Here is a 17,181-nt window from a genome sequence, read left to right on the forward strand (position 1 = left end):
TTCTAGTTAGGTAATTTTTCAGCCTGCTTGCAACAACAGAGTAGACAGTAAGAGATAAAGGAGCTCGTGATGCTATTGCCACTAAGAAACAAATAAGGCAATTAAGATACATACCCAGGCAGAGTTGCAGTGCTTTATGTGGACTATTCTGGAAAATTTAGTTTCTACAATTGTATTTAGCTGGGAATTTCCTTGTCACACCCCAATAATTTAGAGCTGGAGCTGGTGGCTGCAAAGTTACCAAGAATGACTTCAATCTGGAAACAAAATCAAGAAGTTTTGAAAATAACTACCACTGGGAGCCAAATAAAGCTTTTATTTTATTCTCAGGTCTGAGCCTTTCTTAGGCGTGCAGAGCTAAAACTACCCATGCTATTTTTTGCATCGTGGGGTGGCAGTTCAGTGAAGTATTGTTCTAAAGTCAGTTAAGGTAATAATACAGGATGAGACCTTGTCCCTTTTTTTCCTAGAGGTCAAAGAAGATCCTGTTTCATGTGAGTACATCTGCAGAGCTTGTTATTGTAGCAATTCTTATCTGTTTTTTGGATATCTCTGGTAGATACAAGTTTCTCTAATAGAAGAGAGTGGGACCAGAGCAAAGGCATGGATTTTTGAACAGGGGGAGAAGGAAAAAAGAGGAGATTGTGATGATAGTATTGTTGACCAAAGAAAATTTTAGGTCTTATGTGACCACTGGGAATTGCCTTTGGAGCTCTTCAAAGCAAAAGACAGTGATTGTTAATGAACTGAGGAACCCAGGAAAACTTTCTTCTGATTTTCTATGTTATTTTATTACAAAACAAAAATTGAACAACCATCAGTTTTCAACATTAGAGGAACATGCTGGCAAAATGCATCCCCCAGACCAGCAGAACAGTAATGGCAACGGTGATGTTCTGTCCACTGTTGTTTTTTGGGGTTATCATGGAGAGAGAACTTGATCTGTGAGCAAAAATAGCAGCTTCAGAAAGCTCCACGGTGAATGAGACAGAACTCAAATACAGAGGATAGAAGCTAACAATTGCTTTGAATATAGGTCAAGTAGTCTTATTGCTTATTCATTAGGTTTTGTGTTTTTAAGTATATGTTAGTCAGCTATGTAATTGTTTAAATCAGGAAATGAGGCTGAATTGACACTTGTTTGATTTGAGATGTTGCTCACCACACCTCTCTGTCTACTATCTTTGTAATTTAGACTGAGCTAGACAATGCTGTATACAAACACAGCCACTGCAGCCTGGCTTACTCATACACTGCCACCTCAAGTTTTTACACTAATGAGCACATCAAATGTACTACCTCTCTAGATAAGCTCGTCACTTTATTTAAAAGCTGCATGATATCTAACATTAATTTTCATCGTCAAGGGATAAACATTGCCGAGCCCCTACTAACTAGCTAAAAAGTTCCTTAACATTCAAATGTTTGAAAAGTATTTTGTTGAGACTATGCAAAATGTATTTCAAAGGCAAATTGAACAGACACTTTCTTTTTGGATGAGCTTCATTGCTGATTACAAATAGAATAATTCTTATCATAACCTTTGAACATAGCCAGTGCTACAGGGATCAGTAAAACAAAGGTATTCAGATGTGAAATTTGTTACAACTTTTCCTTCTCTCCTTCATGTCTTTTTCCTCCTAGCCATCACCTTGAAACAATAGGTGCATCAGCTGTAGAGTGATTTTGAGCAGAATCGCAAGAAGGCTGATACAAAATGCAATCAGAATGGAATTTAATGAAGATGTTTAATTAACAGCAATTGTATGGGAACTATTGAGTCACAGCCTGAACAGCTGATTGAGCACCTGGGGAAAGGACTTGGTCAGCCCTGGGAGCACAGGTGAAGGCAATTCAGCTGTGTGACCAGAAGGGGTGGAGCCTGGCTGCACCTTTCTTAGACCCCATTTAAGGGCTGACTGGTAGTGGGGAAGGATCTCTGGTTGGAGATTCCTCCCTTGTGGAGTTTTTGCCTGTGAGCCTAGGTCTTCAGAGACAGGTGAGTGTTCTTTTCCTGTTTGTCCCTTTTGCCATTCCACTCCTGAATTGCCTTTCCTCTGCGTTAATCTTTCTGATTGTAACAGCAATCAATGTAGCTTTGTTGATAGCCATAGCAAAAAAAAATCTGGTATTTTTTGTATTTGGATTAGAAGTAAAGTTAGTAAAACTAAGGAGTATAATTCAGATTCATTATATCTGGGTAAAGAATATTAAAAAAAATACAAGCTACTTTGAGCAAATTTAGAACTAGTCTAGTGGACATGTAAGTTGCAAAATGTGAATTGTACATCCCTTACCAGGGTGTTTTAATAGGTCTTATGGAGATCTGCTTTTTGCCTAAAGTGGCTCAATGTCTTTATTAAATGGAAGGATATATATGCTGTATCAGCCTATAATGAATCCAGACCTTGCAAAACTGAAGGATTCAAAAGACTGAGAGAACCTAAAACATCCCACTAAGTGGAAAACTATTTTAACAAGTAGACCATTGCAGGTTAAAGGTGAACTTTGTTACAGTGGAGTTGTAGTTTTTATAGAGTTTTAAGTCCTAGAAGTGAGGAAAACAAAAAAAATCATAACCTGGACTTTTGGAGAATGAATTTTTGGGATCTTCTTGGTAGGATCCAATGGCAAGCTGATGTGGAGGACAACAGGGCACAAGAGAGCTGGTTGAACTTCCTTGGAGAACAAAAGCAGTCCTTTCTGATGAGCAGAAAGGTGAGCAAGCGTAGGGAAAGGTCAGTATGGATCAACAGGGAAATCCTGAATGAGCTCAAACCCCAAAAAGAAGCACATAAAAAAAAAGATGGAGGAATGGATGCCCTAGGAGGAATGTAGAGGCAGTGCTCTAACATAGAAGGATGGAGCTGAGAAAGTCAAGGCTTGCCTGGGGACTAGCAAGGAATATGAAGGGCTTCTGTAAGCACATCGGCAACAAAAGGAAGGCAGGGGAAATGATCTACATGGTGTTTAAGAACATAAATTCCAGCACAGGCATTTTTTAGTGGATCTTGTGTTTTTTTTTTTTTTTTTTTTTTTTTTTAAGCTTTATCTGGCCCACTCTTAAAAGCACTACAATATTTATTATAAAGCTACAGTAAGTGATGTCTTGAGTACTGGAATATTTGTCCTTGGACAAGTAAAGAGATCAACAGCAAGGGGGAAGTTCTGGTAGTATTTTTTGGAGTGTACAGACGTGTGGATGAAATCTGCCTATGCATACATATTTATGTACACTGATGATACATAGGTGTATGATCCCTCTATTCCACCAGCACTGCAAACCAAAAGGCCAAGCCTAAATTTTTCAGGCATCCTGTTCCTGTTGATATTGATAAAGTCCAATGAGCAGAAAACAGCAAGTCATTCTGTTTAGGTGGAGTGGAATAGCTGCAGTCCTCCTTCACTTCCACAAGTTTTGTAGAAAAATGGGAAGCAGTGAAACAAATATCAAAATGTAATAGTAGCCTAAATTATAGAGAAGACATACTCATAAGAGTTATTAAAGATACAATAGATTTTTGGCAGAAATGTTTCTAGCTGAAAACATTTTTGACAAACTAAAAATTAAGGAACAATGAATATTGCAAGTTGTTAGGTCTGGCACAAAAACATTAAAATGCAATAGCTGTCTCCAAAAGATTACTGGCAGATTTCCAGGAAAGTTAGGTTAGATGTTAGGGGGAAGTTCTTTACTAGGAGAGTGGTTAGGCCCTGGAACGGGCTGCCCAGGGAGGTTGTGGATGCCCCGTCCTTGGACATGTTTAAGGCCAGGTTGGACGGGGTCCTGGGCAACCTGATCTGAATGTGTATGTTTGGTGGCCCTGCTAGGCAGGGGGGTTGGAACTACATGATCCTTGGGGTCCCTTCCAACCCGGGTGATTCTGTGATTCTGTGAAAGTAGGAAAGCCCAAGAAAACAATGAGATGATTTACCAGGGGTCACAGGCTACCTAGATGTTGCTAACCTAACTTGCAAAGTGTGAGTGGCACATCCGTCCTCCACCTTATCCTATACTGTCTTTGGAGAGTACTTTTGGTTCCCAAATTCCATCTACAAACTGAGCGCGTGCTTTCCTGACCTTCTTTGCCACTCAGCAATGCACCAATTGTTGAGACACTGAAACTGTTTTTTTAGGGATTTTCCATAGTCCGCTTCCAACCCCAACTATTCTGTAGTTCCATGATTCTGTAAGAGACTGAAGTAGGCTGAGTGAGATGGAAAAGGTGTTACATTTTGAGAAAGGATGCAATGAAGGAGGATGGGAGAAGTGAAACAACATAAATGAGAGTTGGAAGGAACAACGAGGAAAAAAAGAACTGGACAAGCTAGGATAGAATAAAGAGGAATAACTAATGAGAAAGATAGAAGAGACTAACAACAATCCACACACTTTATTATCTATCCACACTGTAGTCAGTTAGGTTGCAAATGCTGCATTCTATCAATCAATAACATTTCACAGCAAATTGAGAGACAAACTGAGTGAACAGGAATTGTCTTGGAATCTAGTTTTAGATCAGTCCTCTATGCTTGGTATGCATGCAGGAGGGTTAGTGGAAGATGGTTACTGATAGTACTTCAGGTTTTGAGTTATGCCTCCTTTTAAAATAAAATTGAACTTGTTTATGCTAATTAATACAAAAGTGTTAAGTGAATCTATTTTCTATCTCTGGACTTCAGTTATCTTCTGAAATCATAGGCATAACTTTAGAAAATCTTGAATGTTCTGGAATTTCTAATTTTTCATCAGCTCAAGTCAATCTGTGCACCCCTTTTGTCTATTCAGCTACCCACAACACCTACTGTGCATACCCCAAGATACCTGCTGACCTAACAAGTTAAGGACGTGCTCTTTTCAGAAACCTCCTCATGACTGCCTTCACTCCTCCTGTTCTTATTTCCTCCCTCCTGCTTACAGTATGATAAGAAGGCAATGTTAAGAAAAACAGTGTAGGTGAGGAACAGAGTAGGTGTAAATCTGCTCTCTTAATTTTAGACATAGATTAAGGTTTGGACTAAAAAAATCTACTGAGACTGTAATGAGGAATGTTGTGTTCTCTGTTAGGATTCTGAGGACCGTAAATTGCATGCATTATTAGTACTAATATTAATATCTCAGCTGGATTTCAATAAATTTTTACTAGAAGCATTAAAAATAATTTTTAATTTATAATTGTTTTGCCAAAGCCTTCACTTTTTTAAATTACAGGTGGATGCCATTTGAATGAAAGCCTTTCCTCTTGCATAGAGGTATGTTTTCCCTAGTGCTATGCAGATCACAACTGCTCTGCTATATCTTCAACATCTTCATGACAAGAAAATCAATGTTTTGGTATTTATATTTAAATACAAATATATCATAATTTTCATTATGCCTTTATTGATAATGAGAAAGGAGGATGAATATAGAACTGAGAGATGAGAAGAGAAATGTAACTAGGATTTTCAGGGATGCTATCAGTGTATTTTCATACTTGAACATTCCAGGAAGCCGAGCTATGTTTGCTTTCATGTTTTACTTTGCTTTGCCTATGCATATCTTGTTTCTTAAAGGGAGCACTGAGAAATATGAATTGTGTATTTTTTGAAAAAGTATTCTGGAGTTTTAGGACTTCTTAAGTAAATGAATGTCCCCAGTGTTCTGGCATTATTACTTTTGTTTTCCTCAGCCTGTCCACTATTCAACATTCTTTGCACTAAAACAAACTGATACTATGTAAACAAGAAAAATGACAATGCTCTATAGAAACACCTATGGGGATGTCTGACAGCTGAATGTCTAGACACAGATAACTTGTTACATGCTTATTCCTCATACTTGGAATGAGAAAGTAAAAGAAATTACTGATGTGTGAAGGCACTTAGTCCAATTAAGTTCCAGCTCTACTGATTTGGGCTTAACAGACTCATCTGTAAAGACATTTAAAAGTGTCTGTTAATGGCAGCAATCACAGAATCACCCAGGTTGGAAGGGACCTCAAGGATCATGTAGTTCCAACCCCCCTGCCCAGCAGGGCCACCAAACATACACATTCAGATCAGGTTGCCCAGGACCCCGTCCAACCTGGCCTTAAACACATCCAAGGACGGGGCATCCACAACCTCCCTGGGCAGCCCGTTCCAGGGCCTAACCACTCTCCTTGTAAAGAACTTCCCCCTAACGTCCAACCTAAATCTTCCCTCCTTCAACTTGGATCCATTTCCCCTAGTCCTGCTGTTGTCAGCCCTTTTGAAGAGTTTACTCCCCTCCTGGGTGTAGGTTCCCTTCAGGTATTGATAGGCTGCAATGAGGTCAATGATTGAATGATAATGCTGCATGAAGAGATCCTATGTGATTTGACTTCTTATCTTCTATATAGTGTACAAACTCTGTGCAATTTCATTCTTTTGATAGAGCCTATGTCTGTATATACATTACATGTTAGACGTTATTGGTAGAATAAGACTTCTCTTGAATTATCCCTGTGTAATGACTTATTAGTTTGGTCTCATCAGACAAATTCCATTTATGAATATTAAAATCATAGTACATTGCTGTTTAATTCAACCACTGCAGACTAAAAAGACCTATTAAAATCATAAAGTTCACCAGAAGCAATTATGGATCCATAACAGAAAAGAGTTGCTATTTTTCTTTTCTTAATTTTTTAAAACTATGTTAAAGACACAGTGAAACATAGAGGCTTTTTAGTACGCTTTATGTGATTTCACTTTGTCTGTAGCTGGATATTGGTAAGTTATTTTCTTTAGTCTGCCTGTTTGGAAGGAAGTTGGATGACTTGTTAGTAGGCTGTTGTCCACGAATGTAATGAAGAATATATGGATATCATTATAAATATGGATCTAACGTTTATGTTGCTGTAAGTCTGGATTTATGCCACTGCAGTTAATGAGGCTGCACTGATACCAGTCCCAAGGAAATTAGGTCAAGGGAATCCAAAATGGAAAAGGAAGTTGTGCCAAGTCAATCTATGATAGTTGAGAATCTAAAAATGAAGTGGAATTATGAATTTGGCATATGCAACTGTGCCAATACAAGCTTAGCCCAGCTAGCACATAAGAAAACTTCCTCCAGATTTTGAGCTCAGATTCAAAAGCACTGCGGTTCTGCATATTCCTTGCAACACTTAGATTAATCTATCAGGTATGGTGTCATGTTCTATACTCACATCCGTTACACACCTTTAGAGTTCTCCTCTGTCAGTGGTTAGAGACCTCATTTCAAAATGTATCAAATTTTTATAGATTATTTTGTGTGTTTGAAAATCAGTGAAGTAGCATTCTATATTTTCCTTGCACATTCATAAGCAATTTTCCAGTGTACAAAGCAGGAACAATTTAATCAAAGAGGAGGTAAATGAAGTTTAGCTCTGTGCTCTTTTAACTTCAGATGTTTTAACTATGGAATAAGTCCGTGAGACCTTGGACAAGCAAGCAAATGAAAAAAGCTGATTTATTTTGGTCTCAGACACAGCAAGCCAAATACTCCTTTTACTAGTCCTGAATAGCACAGAAATATGTAAGAGGCATTTCCTGTCACCTAAATAGACCATCGAGCCCCTCTCCAACCTACTGACCTCTTCTAAAACACGGGCAAAAAGAGTGAGCAAGCAGCTGTGAGTGCTTGGCTGCTGGTCAGGGCCAAACCACCACATGTTAAGTTTGGCAGTGCATTCTGTCAGTGTTGGTTACCTGCAAAAGACACTTTTCACTTGCTTTGTGATTTGCAGCTCGATTGTATGCATCTTTAATCACCTAAAAAAAAAAAAAAAATCTCTCCCCGTGTCCATAATTGTTCGGGATTCTGTAGAAAGCATAACGAAGGTAATCCACTGATCTTACAAGTTGAAAGGTTTTTACTCTGCAGTGTGAGACCTTAAGCTGGCTCCAGGAGGCCGAGACGTGGGTGCTGGCCGTGGTGCTGACAGGGCTCCGTGCGGGCCCGGAACTCAGGGAGACGAATCTCGTAGGAAGGTACACAATACAAAACAATAGAGACTGGAGGATTAGTAATTGAAGAAGACGAATACTCTATACAAAACCTTCCAGGTGCGTCTTATAGTTATGTGAACAGAGGTGCAGGAACTTATTACTGTCATCTATGAATGAATGTTTTTTCCTTATTAAACATAACAATTACATTAGTGCCCTTGCATGTAAACGTCAACACCTTAGCTAAAAGTGATTTAAATATTAACGTTATAATTCATATTTTAAGATTTAATATCTTAAATATTTTCCCATTTAAAATTGTCAGTATTTTTTTTTCTTTTTGAAAGAAATGGGGTTAACACGACAATGACATTTATTTGTAAAGCAACCAAAAGGAGCTTGTAGAAAATGTTTTGTGTATCATGAATTCATGGTGTTTAGGAACAGAAAGGGTGCTAGATTACTCAGACTGGCACTGTTTCGTTTTGTTTTTGTTTTAAATCTTCATGTTTCACCTACTTATCTCTGTTGTGAACTTACAGATCACCTAATGCCCACTCCCCTGTGTTGGGGCAGAGTTTTCATTCACTAGATCAAGCTGCCCGGGTCCCATCTCTTTTGATGAAGCCCGGGATGCTGTTGGCCTTCTGAGCTGCAAGAGCACTCGGTTGGCTTGTGTCCAGCTTTTTGTGCATCTGGACCCCCAAGCCCTTCTCAGCAAGGAGGCTCTCAATGAGTTCTCCCAGTCTGTACTCGTATCTGGGATTGCCTCAACCAAGTGCAACACCCTGTGCTTGGCCTTGCTGAACCTCATTAGGTTCTCTTGTGCTCGCTTTTCAAACCTGTACAGGTCTTTCTGAATGGCATCCCTTCCTTCTATTGTATCAATGGCCCCACTCAGCTTGGTGTCATCAGCAAACTTGCTGACGGTGCACTTGATCTCACTGTCTGTGTCACTGATGAAGATGTTGAGGAGCGCTGGTCCCAGGATGAATTGCTAGAGGCACTGTTTGTGGCAGATCTCCATCTGGATATTGAATCATTAACAACAACGTGTTGGCTACAACCAACTCTATATCCACTGAGGAGCACACTCTTCAAATCCACATCTCTCTGGTTTAGAGATAAGGATGTGGTGTGGGACCAAATCTCAAATGTTTCTGTTGTTAGAACTTCTTTCTTAAAGGCAGATTGGCCTTAAGTAAACACGCGTTGCCCTTTCTCTAGTATTGCTCCTTTCTCTGATAGAGAACGTGATATTTTCACTGTGCAAAACAACAGATCCAAGCAAGTTTTTGATGTTCTTGCTAAAATAAGCAGCAAACTCTTTAAGTCTTTCACTTTTTTTTTGTTTGGGTTTTTTTTTTTTTTTCAGCTTTCTCCTGCTCTGTCAGTCTTTTTCATCACCAGTTTTAAGTTGTGTTTTACATCTAGAGATAGCATGTCATTGTCACCAGTGTTACACATAGAGTTAAAAATATTTCTGTTTTTATTCACTACTTCTCTATTTGCACATTCAGTCTGTATGCCACTTTGTGCATAGCATCACAATAAGAACTCAGATTCTTGTCTGCTGTGACTCCATAATTTATTTTCAAGTCACTTTTTTTTTTTCCAGTTTAGAGTTCAGTATTCTGTAGGAATAGCTGTACCTTGCAGTATTAAATTAGTTTGTTTGAATCAACAAGTCTACCAGCTGACCCAAATCACACTGACTTATCTTCATTCACTGTTAGTTACAACTCTGACAACTCTCCTGTCTTCTGCAGCTTTTATTAGTGCTGATTTTATATTTACTTTTAGGTCACTGAGGAGAATGTTGAATACTGTAAAACTTAGTCACAGGAAAATCCATGAGACACACACTACTAAGAGATGATTCCCTACTGACAGACTCTATTGCAGACTTATTTATGAGGCCATTTATTATGTGCTTCGCAAGCACTGTGTGATCCTAATTGTTCAACAGAAAATCATAAGGAACTAAATCAAACTTTCCTAAATTCTACGTTAAATCATCTCAATTCTGTTTCCAAAGGAATTCTTATGTCAAAGAAATAAAATGACCTAATTTTATGTTAACTTAAAAAGCAGGAAGATCCAAATTTAATTCATATTAATAAAAAGACAATGTCAAGAATTTCAAAGGACATGTTCTGCAATTTTATTCTGTGCTGCTCTCTGCCTAACTTGCCTTTGCAAAATGCTCTTATTTTTGGTGTGTACTCCCATGCTTTCTACTTTTCCTTTCAGAAAATATCCTACAGTACCCTTTTTACTGTGATGAGCTCTCTTCCACATTGTATTATTCAGAGCAGCCACAGCTGACTCACAAAAGAATCATTATTTGTTGTGTCATAACTGATGGTATTTACATCTATTTCCTATGGGAGGTTTCCACTCTTCCAACCGCAGAGAACTTACAGTGTGTACGCAAACTGGATACTAAAATATAAAAGGTGAAATGAGGACTATGATGTTACCATCACAAAGAAAGTCACATCTAGAGTGATGTACTGTTAGGAAATAAAGTGGGAAAAGTATTTAGGCAAGAATGTTAACAATAATAAAATAAGCCTTTCTTCCTGAGTGTCATGGCGTTCCTTGTTTTTGTCTGGTAGAAATGAAGTTTGGTATTTCAGGCTAAAATTATATGTGCTGTAGCACTTTAAAACTAAGCATGAATATTTGCAGTTTAAAAGTTCTAATTTAGATGTAAAACAGTAAATCAAGGACATTTTGAGAAAAAGCAGCCAGTATATCTTGAATAAGCCCGTGAACAACCAGAGACTCTTGTCAGCACATATGGTTGTCTAACAGGGCGCTTCAGAACAGTGGGTGATATTATGTGCCGTATGTGCTGCCATATCAAAGGGTGATTGAGTTTCTGGTAATGCTGTTATGAAATAATAAACTCTAACATTACCTTGCTATTCTTAATCAATATCAGCATCTTTTTATTTCATCCATATTTAATTGCATTCTTGTGGCACTAAAAGAAGGTCTTTTAGCCAGCAGTAATAAAGTATAAATAGGAATGGTTTATCTACGTAAAACAAAACTTTCAAAATGGATTATTAGATTACTGTTCATTTGATTATTTGAAATTCATTAGGACAGTCATTATACGTAGATATAACAGAAATCAGTGAAGAGTCACTAATAAGGCAAGCAATGTGGAAGTTCTGATATTTTATCTCTTAGCCAATATTATAAATTTCATAAGAAGGCATAGCACTTATCTGCAATACCCATAAAGGTGTGATAATATGGCAAGGAATGCTTTCATGGCCAGAACTAAATTGGCATATTATTTGTAAATCTGCACATTCATAGTTCAGAGTCCCACCAGATCTCTAAAATAATGCTTTGAAACAATGAATTTCATTGCATGTGATGTGCTAAATATTTAAAATATTTAAAAATATTTAAAAATTCAGGAAGTCATTTGTTTTGTGTAGAAAAACAAACAAACTTGCAGAATCTGATTTCCAGATAGCAAATTTTCAAGCACTGTGAAATTTAAAAATGCTTGAGGCATCTCAGTTTGAATACTTTGTGGTGGAACACCTACATAAACAGTTGCTTTGGATAATTTAGGCAAGAAAGAAAGAATCAATACTTAACCCAATATTTGCTATTACAGTTGTCTTCACTGTAAGCGATTTCACAATCATAAAGAAGCATTTGTCCCCCTAGTAATTTTCATATCTCTCTGTGAATTTCTTATTTTAGGAACTCTAGGCAGGGTTGAACTTTAGCTATCAAAGAATCACAGAACAATAGGAGTTGGAAGAGACCTCAAGAAATTGAGTCCAACCTCTCTACTAAAGCAGGCACCCTACAGTAAAGCAGGTAGGCATCCAGATGCGTTTTGAATATCTCCATAGAAGGAGACTCCACAATCCCTCTGGGCAACCTGTTCCAGGGCTTTGTCACCCTTATCATGAAGAAGTTCTTCCACATACTTGTATGAAACTTCCTATGTTCAAATTATAGGCCATTAGTCCTTGTCCTATTGCTATATACCACCAAGGAGAGCCTGGCCTCAACCATTTGCCTCCCACCCCCGAATCTCAGAGTGGTTTTGAGGTTTTTTTTGTGTGTAGGTGTTGACATGCCTTTTGCTGTCAATCAGCTCTGCCAGTGAAATGAAGAGGTCACAACCTCACCCTTTGCAGCTGGCACATCAGAAGACTGAAAGAGGAATAGTTTACATTAAATGGTCTTGCATGAAGAGAACTTGATAAACTGTCTCTGACTGTCACTGTTTCCATGTAAACACTTGAACAGGACCTACTGGATTATTATTATTATTATTTTTTAATTCACATTTGCTGTTGTTTGGTTATTCAAATGTTATTATTCAAATACAGTACAAGTTACAGTCACAAGCAAGGTAGCATACATCTCTCTTATGTAAAAATCTCACTGCAATGTTTGGGCACTGTCAGAAAATTGTACAGTCCCAAGGTTAGAAAACTTCGTCTTGATAAAATATTTCTTTCAGGAAGCACCACCATATGTTTCCTGTATCATTTATAGAAATGTATGTTATCTTTCAGGAAAAGCACCTTATTTTTTATGGGAGGTAACCAGAAGATATTTTTTTTTTGCCTCTATTTGCATTGTAAAATATAATTTTATAACTGTGGCATCCTATAAGTGAAATTGGAAATAATTGCAGAAGAATATTAAGGTAGTTCTTAAAACAAAGTAAGAACAAAGTTATCCATACACTCAGTGAAAGACTATGTCACCTCAATAAAAGTAATAATAGCAGTGCTTAATGTTTCTCTTGATAGATATTAGGAGCAGGAAATACAGTGTGTAGGGATTATGCCTTGAGTGCTCTAATTGCTTTTGCCCTGAGAACACCTGGGACTTCTACCTAGACATCATAAGCCTCTGGTCCAGGTGCTGCATTCAAGCCCAGGCCCTAATCTTTGCCTGAGCTACAGTAAAGGTAGTTCTGTGGCTCAGCTCTGTTCCTTGATCATCCCGAATTCAAGACTGGACTTTCTATAGTGAGCCACAGACGTAACATATCATGTTGCATATCACTGATCGCTGTTAGCTGAGCCCATTACCAAGTCTGCTGTTTTTGTCTTGCTTGGGTGCTGTGAGGCTGTGCCCTTGTCAGTGAGGCCATTGCTCCAACCTGTGTGCACTGTGGTCAGCTCCTCTCTCAAGCAGTCCCCCCTTTTGCCACATATGACATATGGCAAATATTAACTAAAACAGAGGACTGTGAATTAATTTTCTTTTCAGTCCAGTCACAATTTTATCACTGCATCCCCCTTTCCAAGGCAGTCACTTCATCTCTGAGTTTCCTAGTCTGGCTGCATAAAAAGATGTTGCAATTGCATTTGCGCCTTTAATTTTTATTTTTTTCAAAGAGAGTTGCTGTTTAGAAAGCTTTAAACCATTATCTTTCTGGATTATTGATTGAAACCACCAAAATGTCTTAAACAATTCTCTAACTGGCTGGAGATTAATTCTTCAGCATGCAGCATATTCTCAAACTGAATCAGCATTCACGCTATAAAAGGATATGGTAGCCTTTCATCAAATCCTGCCCGCGTGCCAAACTTTTCCTACCTTAAATCCCAAAACAGGATACAGCACAAAGTTGTTCTCCTGTTTCAGGTACTCTTTGGAGATCATGCATTTGTGCTATCCAAATTAAAGAGCAGGCACGATAACTTCATCCTTTGGCTCTAGAGACTAAATTAAGACTGAGCAGAAAATTTATCTGAGTCTCAATTTTGCTCCCTTTGCTTTCACAGTGTAAAATGTGAAACTGGAAAACATGGAAGGTCTTTCTGACGCAAGACGTGTTCTCCAGGAGAGAAAGAAATGATGGCATTCAACAGTGAAAGAAAATCTCTTGGGTGCTGTCAGATCAGATGGGCTTTTGCTAATTTTGGCTTCCTCCCCCTGCAATTTGCAAAGTAGAGATGACTGATCTCCAATATTTATGTCTATTCCATGGCACTCTATAACTCACTACTTTAGACAAAGCTTGTGAGGCTAGTTAGTCAAACTTCATGTACAGTTAATACTGCTTGGATCCTTTGGCTAAGTATATCAGAATGAACAAAACAAAGCTAGATATAATAAACAGACATCATCTTCTAGGTGCCACCTCACAATACACAATACTGCTGACAACAGTACTGTGAATTTCTCTCTTCTGTCTTTCACAAGCAGTGGAAAGATTAACATTGTGACAGAGAAGGACTTACAAGTGAATTTGTATAATATCTATTATATACCACAGGACATGGTTTGGGTTAATGGGAGCTCTTAAATCAGGTCTGCCAAGCTCACATGAGGGTGCACAATGCTTACAGGAGTTGCAAATGCTATTAGGGGCCTCTGTTTAGATAGAGAATCTGTTCTAGTTGGATTAGCATCTTTGAGTATCTAAAATAGGTCTGATGATATAGATGGGACAGTTCACGTACTGTTGCATTGCCTCCTACGCTACTAACCCTGACCAGGTCAGGACCAAATAACTGCACATATACACCAATGAGATGGACAGCAAAATGGTGTTTATTACACGTGAACTCTAGCTTATATACCCTATGTGCTTCATCTGTGCCCCTAAAGCATGTGCCACACATCAATCATAGAGCTGGGGAGGTCCTGCCATGTCACATCCCAAGGGGTGTCTCGCAGTCGCCTACAACAATGTACCTCAGATCTATGGCCTTGGGTCTCAGCAGAAAACCCCAAAGACTACCAGTACAAGTCTCCATTCTTTCTTGTTGATGAGTGAAACACTACTCTGACACACCATTAATACAAACCATTCATTGGCTAGAGTGGATCAATTGTTAAGACCTAAAATCTTAGTAGTTTTGGATAATTATTTTTTTGTCACAACTATTTGATGAAACGTATCTAGCTCGGTCACTAACACCACGGTTATCTACAATAGAATATTTCAGGACAATCTTAGCAGTAGTGGTTACCTTCACACTTTCATTTATGCTGGAGCTTCTGCTGAAACAGAGTTAGTTACCCACCAGTCCTTCGGTGATTACTGAGAGACAGAAACACACTCAAGGCTGAACTAAGCAAAGGGTCCCCAATTGTGAGCTGTCTCCTTCATGTGAGGCAGCAGGGGAAGGGGCTGCGACAGGCAGCACAACTGGGGAGAGGGGGTTATGCCATGCCATGTGATACCATGGGATGGGGTATAAAGATGGAGGCAGTTGGGGGGGGTTGGTTGTTTTTCCCTGGAGGAGATGCTTTGTGTTAGTTGGCAGCAATATGTCTGGTGGGGTACTATGTTGTTGCTGTGTGTTGGTCAGCAGGTGGCAAGTAATAGTATTGTAGCTATAAATGTTATTGTTGTGTTTTTGTTCCTCTGTTACTCTTCCCTCTTATTTAAACCACAACAACTTAATGTTGATGTATGAATGGTGATAGTTTTGTTAACTTAAGTCTACGCCAGGTGTGACTAAGCCTTGCTAATCTGTGTGTCAATTGGTATGCAGCCAGGCCTGTGATCTCTGACAGCTGTTGCAGTAATGCAGTGTTTTAGTATTAATTCTTCTTGCTCTGTTAGGGCTTTTTATTTTTTTTTAATTTAAGTGGATAGCTAGCTTTATTTTGCTTTCAAATCTGTTACTAGGAACCTGGTTAATGCTTGGAGGATTCTGTAGTAGCAAGTTACAGAGTCGTTTGGCATGTAATATGTGCTCACATATGTGGTTCTTAGCACTTAACAATACTAATTCTACAGTAGCTGCATACATGCCTGGAGGTCTGTGCTCACAGGCCTATAAGAGGTTAATTCTGCTGAAATTGCTGGCTCAGCTTTTAATCTTGCTGGACAGCAATTTCAAAAGCATTTCCATTTAGTTTGAGCATTCTTGCAGCCTGCGACAAGATGTGATGCCCCACATTTGCTAAAGGTTAAACCATGCAAGTTGGCAGCATGTGATAAGGAGAAATGCTTAAATCTTAGCAACTCCACTGTGAGTTAGACACCTACAGACTGTAGGCTTGTATTCATAACTGGACTAAGATATTGCTGTGGTTAGTTTCTTCCTTTATAACAGGCTTTCACTGAAATAGACAAGAAGCATAACAACTAGGAACTGAAATTCTGTTTTGCAAGATGTTTGCTAGTATGTTAAAAATCAGTCATTAAAATATAGCTAGCACCATGAGAATCTTTTTATTTTCTGTGTTCACCATTTGTTTGCTTCTGAGTTCACCTGAAGGTTTTGAGTAATGTAAACTGAGTTTATTTGCTTACACTTCAAGATATTCCTGCATTCCCATGCCTCATCTTTCCAATTACTCCTTTTTTTTACTGCTGCTTAGGTGATACCAAGACAAAGAGCCCCTTGTGCTGACCTGGCCGTACTGTTTTGTCTTTGTCCAGGGGGAATGCTGTTACCCTCTGCAGAGATCAGAAATGGGGCAGGATGTTTCACATTGCCATTCCAAAGAAAGTATCCTTTGATGCATGTGCTAAAAAAAATTAAATCCCCAGCCTGACCAGCTTTTGCTTTCCAACCTGTTTCCATGGCATTCTCAGCTGGTAGAAGGCAGAGAGCTGGTACAGTAAAAGAGACAGACCAGCTTGTGCGGTACGTTCCTAGCAACACCTACAGTACGCAGGATCCTGTTGTGTTAACTTCAACAAGAATAGAAACAGAATCATTCTACCTTTTTTTCTTTCTCCCTTTCAAGAGTATAAATGGGAGCAAGAGATTGAATGGCTTAGCAATTGCTGACCCTTGCGTTTATCTTGCTGCAACACAGCAGTAACCTTCATCAGCAAGAGAGGCTCCTGGTCTAATGAGCTCTAAATGTAATGAGAAGTAAATCAGAATAAACAATATCAGATTGTTAGTTTTCCCTAATTCTGAGTGCAATTCATAACTATTTTTTTTGCTTATATATTAATTTAAAGTATGATTTATGCTCCTTATTTTAAATGATTTCTTATATTAAAAATTGTATTTGATGTATTCCTTTGGTAAATGACACTTATAGAAACAAGTTATAACAGATTTTTGTAACAGTAGTATTCGTAAAATACTTAAGTATTGCTTAGCTCCTTGAAGCTAGCTCAGTCACAAATCAACACACTGAAGCCTCTAAAATGGTCCTTACAAAATATCTCATTACGTCTCCATGAGGTCCTACTAAATTCATAATGTTTCATAATATAGATCAAACTGAAATCAAGACTCTAAAATCAGAAGCTAAATCCAC

General features: G+C 38.4%; 1 long non-coding RNA gene across 1 annotated transcript; it reads left to right on the forward strand.

Moving 5' to 3' along the window:
* Positions 1 to 1,949: 1,949 nt before the first annotated feature.
* LOC125690162 (uncharacterized) lies at positions 1,950 to 5,392 on the forward strand. The gene is made up of 3 exons (XR_007375547.1): positions 1,950 to 1,999; positions 2,622 to 2,718; positions 5,213 to 5,392. It is a non-coding gene; the product is annotated as an uncharacterized LOC125690162 (long non-coding RNA).
* The last annotated feature ends 11,789 nt before the right edge of the window (positions 5,393 to 17,181 follow it).

This window comes from Lagopus muta, chromosome 2, assembly GCF_023343835.1.
Source record: "Lagopus muta isolate bLagMut1 chromosome 2, bLagMut1 primary, whole genome shotgun sequence".
NCBI classification, from domain to species: Eukaryota; Metazoa; Chordata; class Aves; order Galliformes; family Phasianidae; genus Lagopus; species Lagopus muta.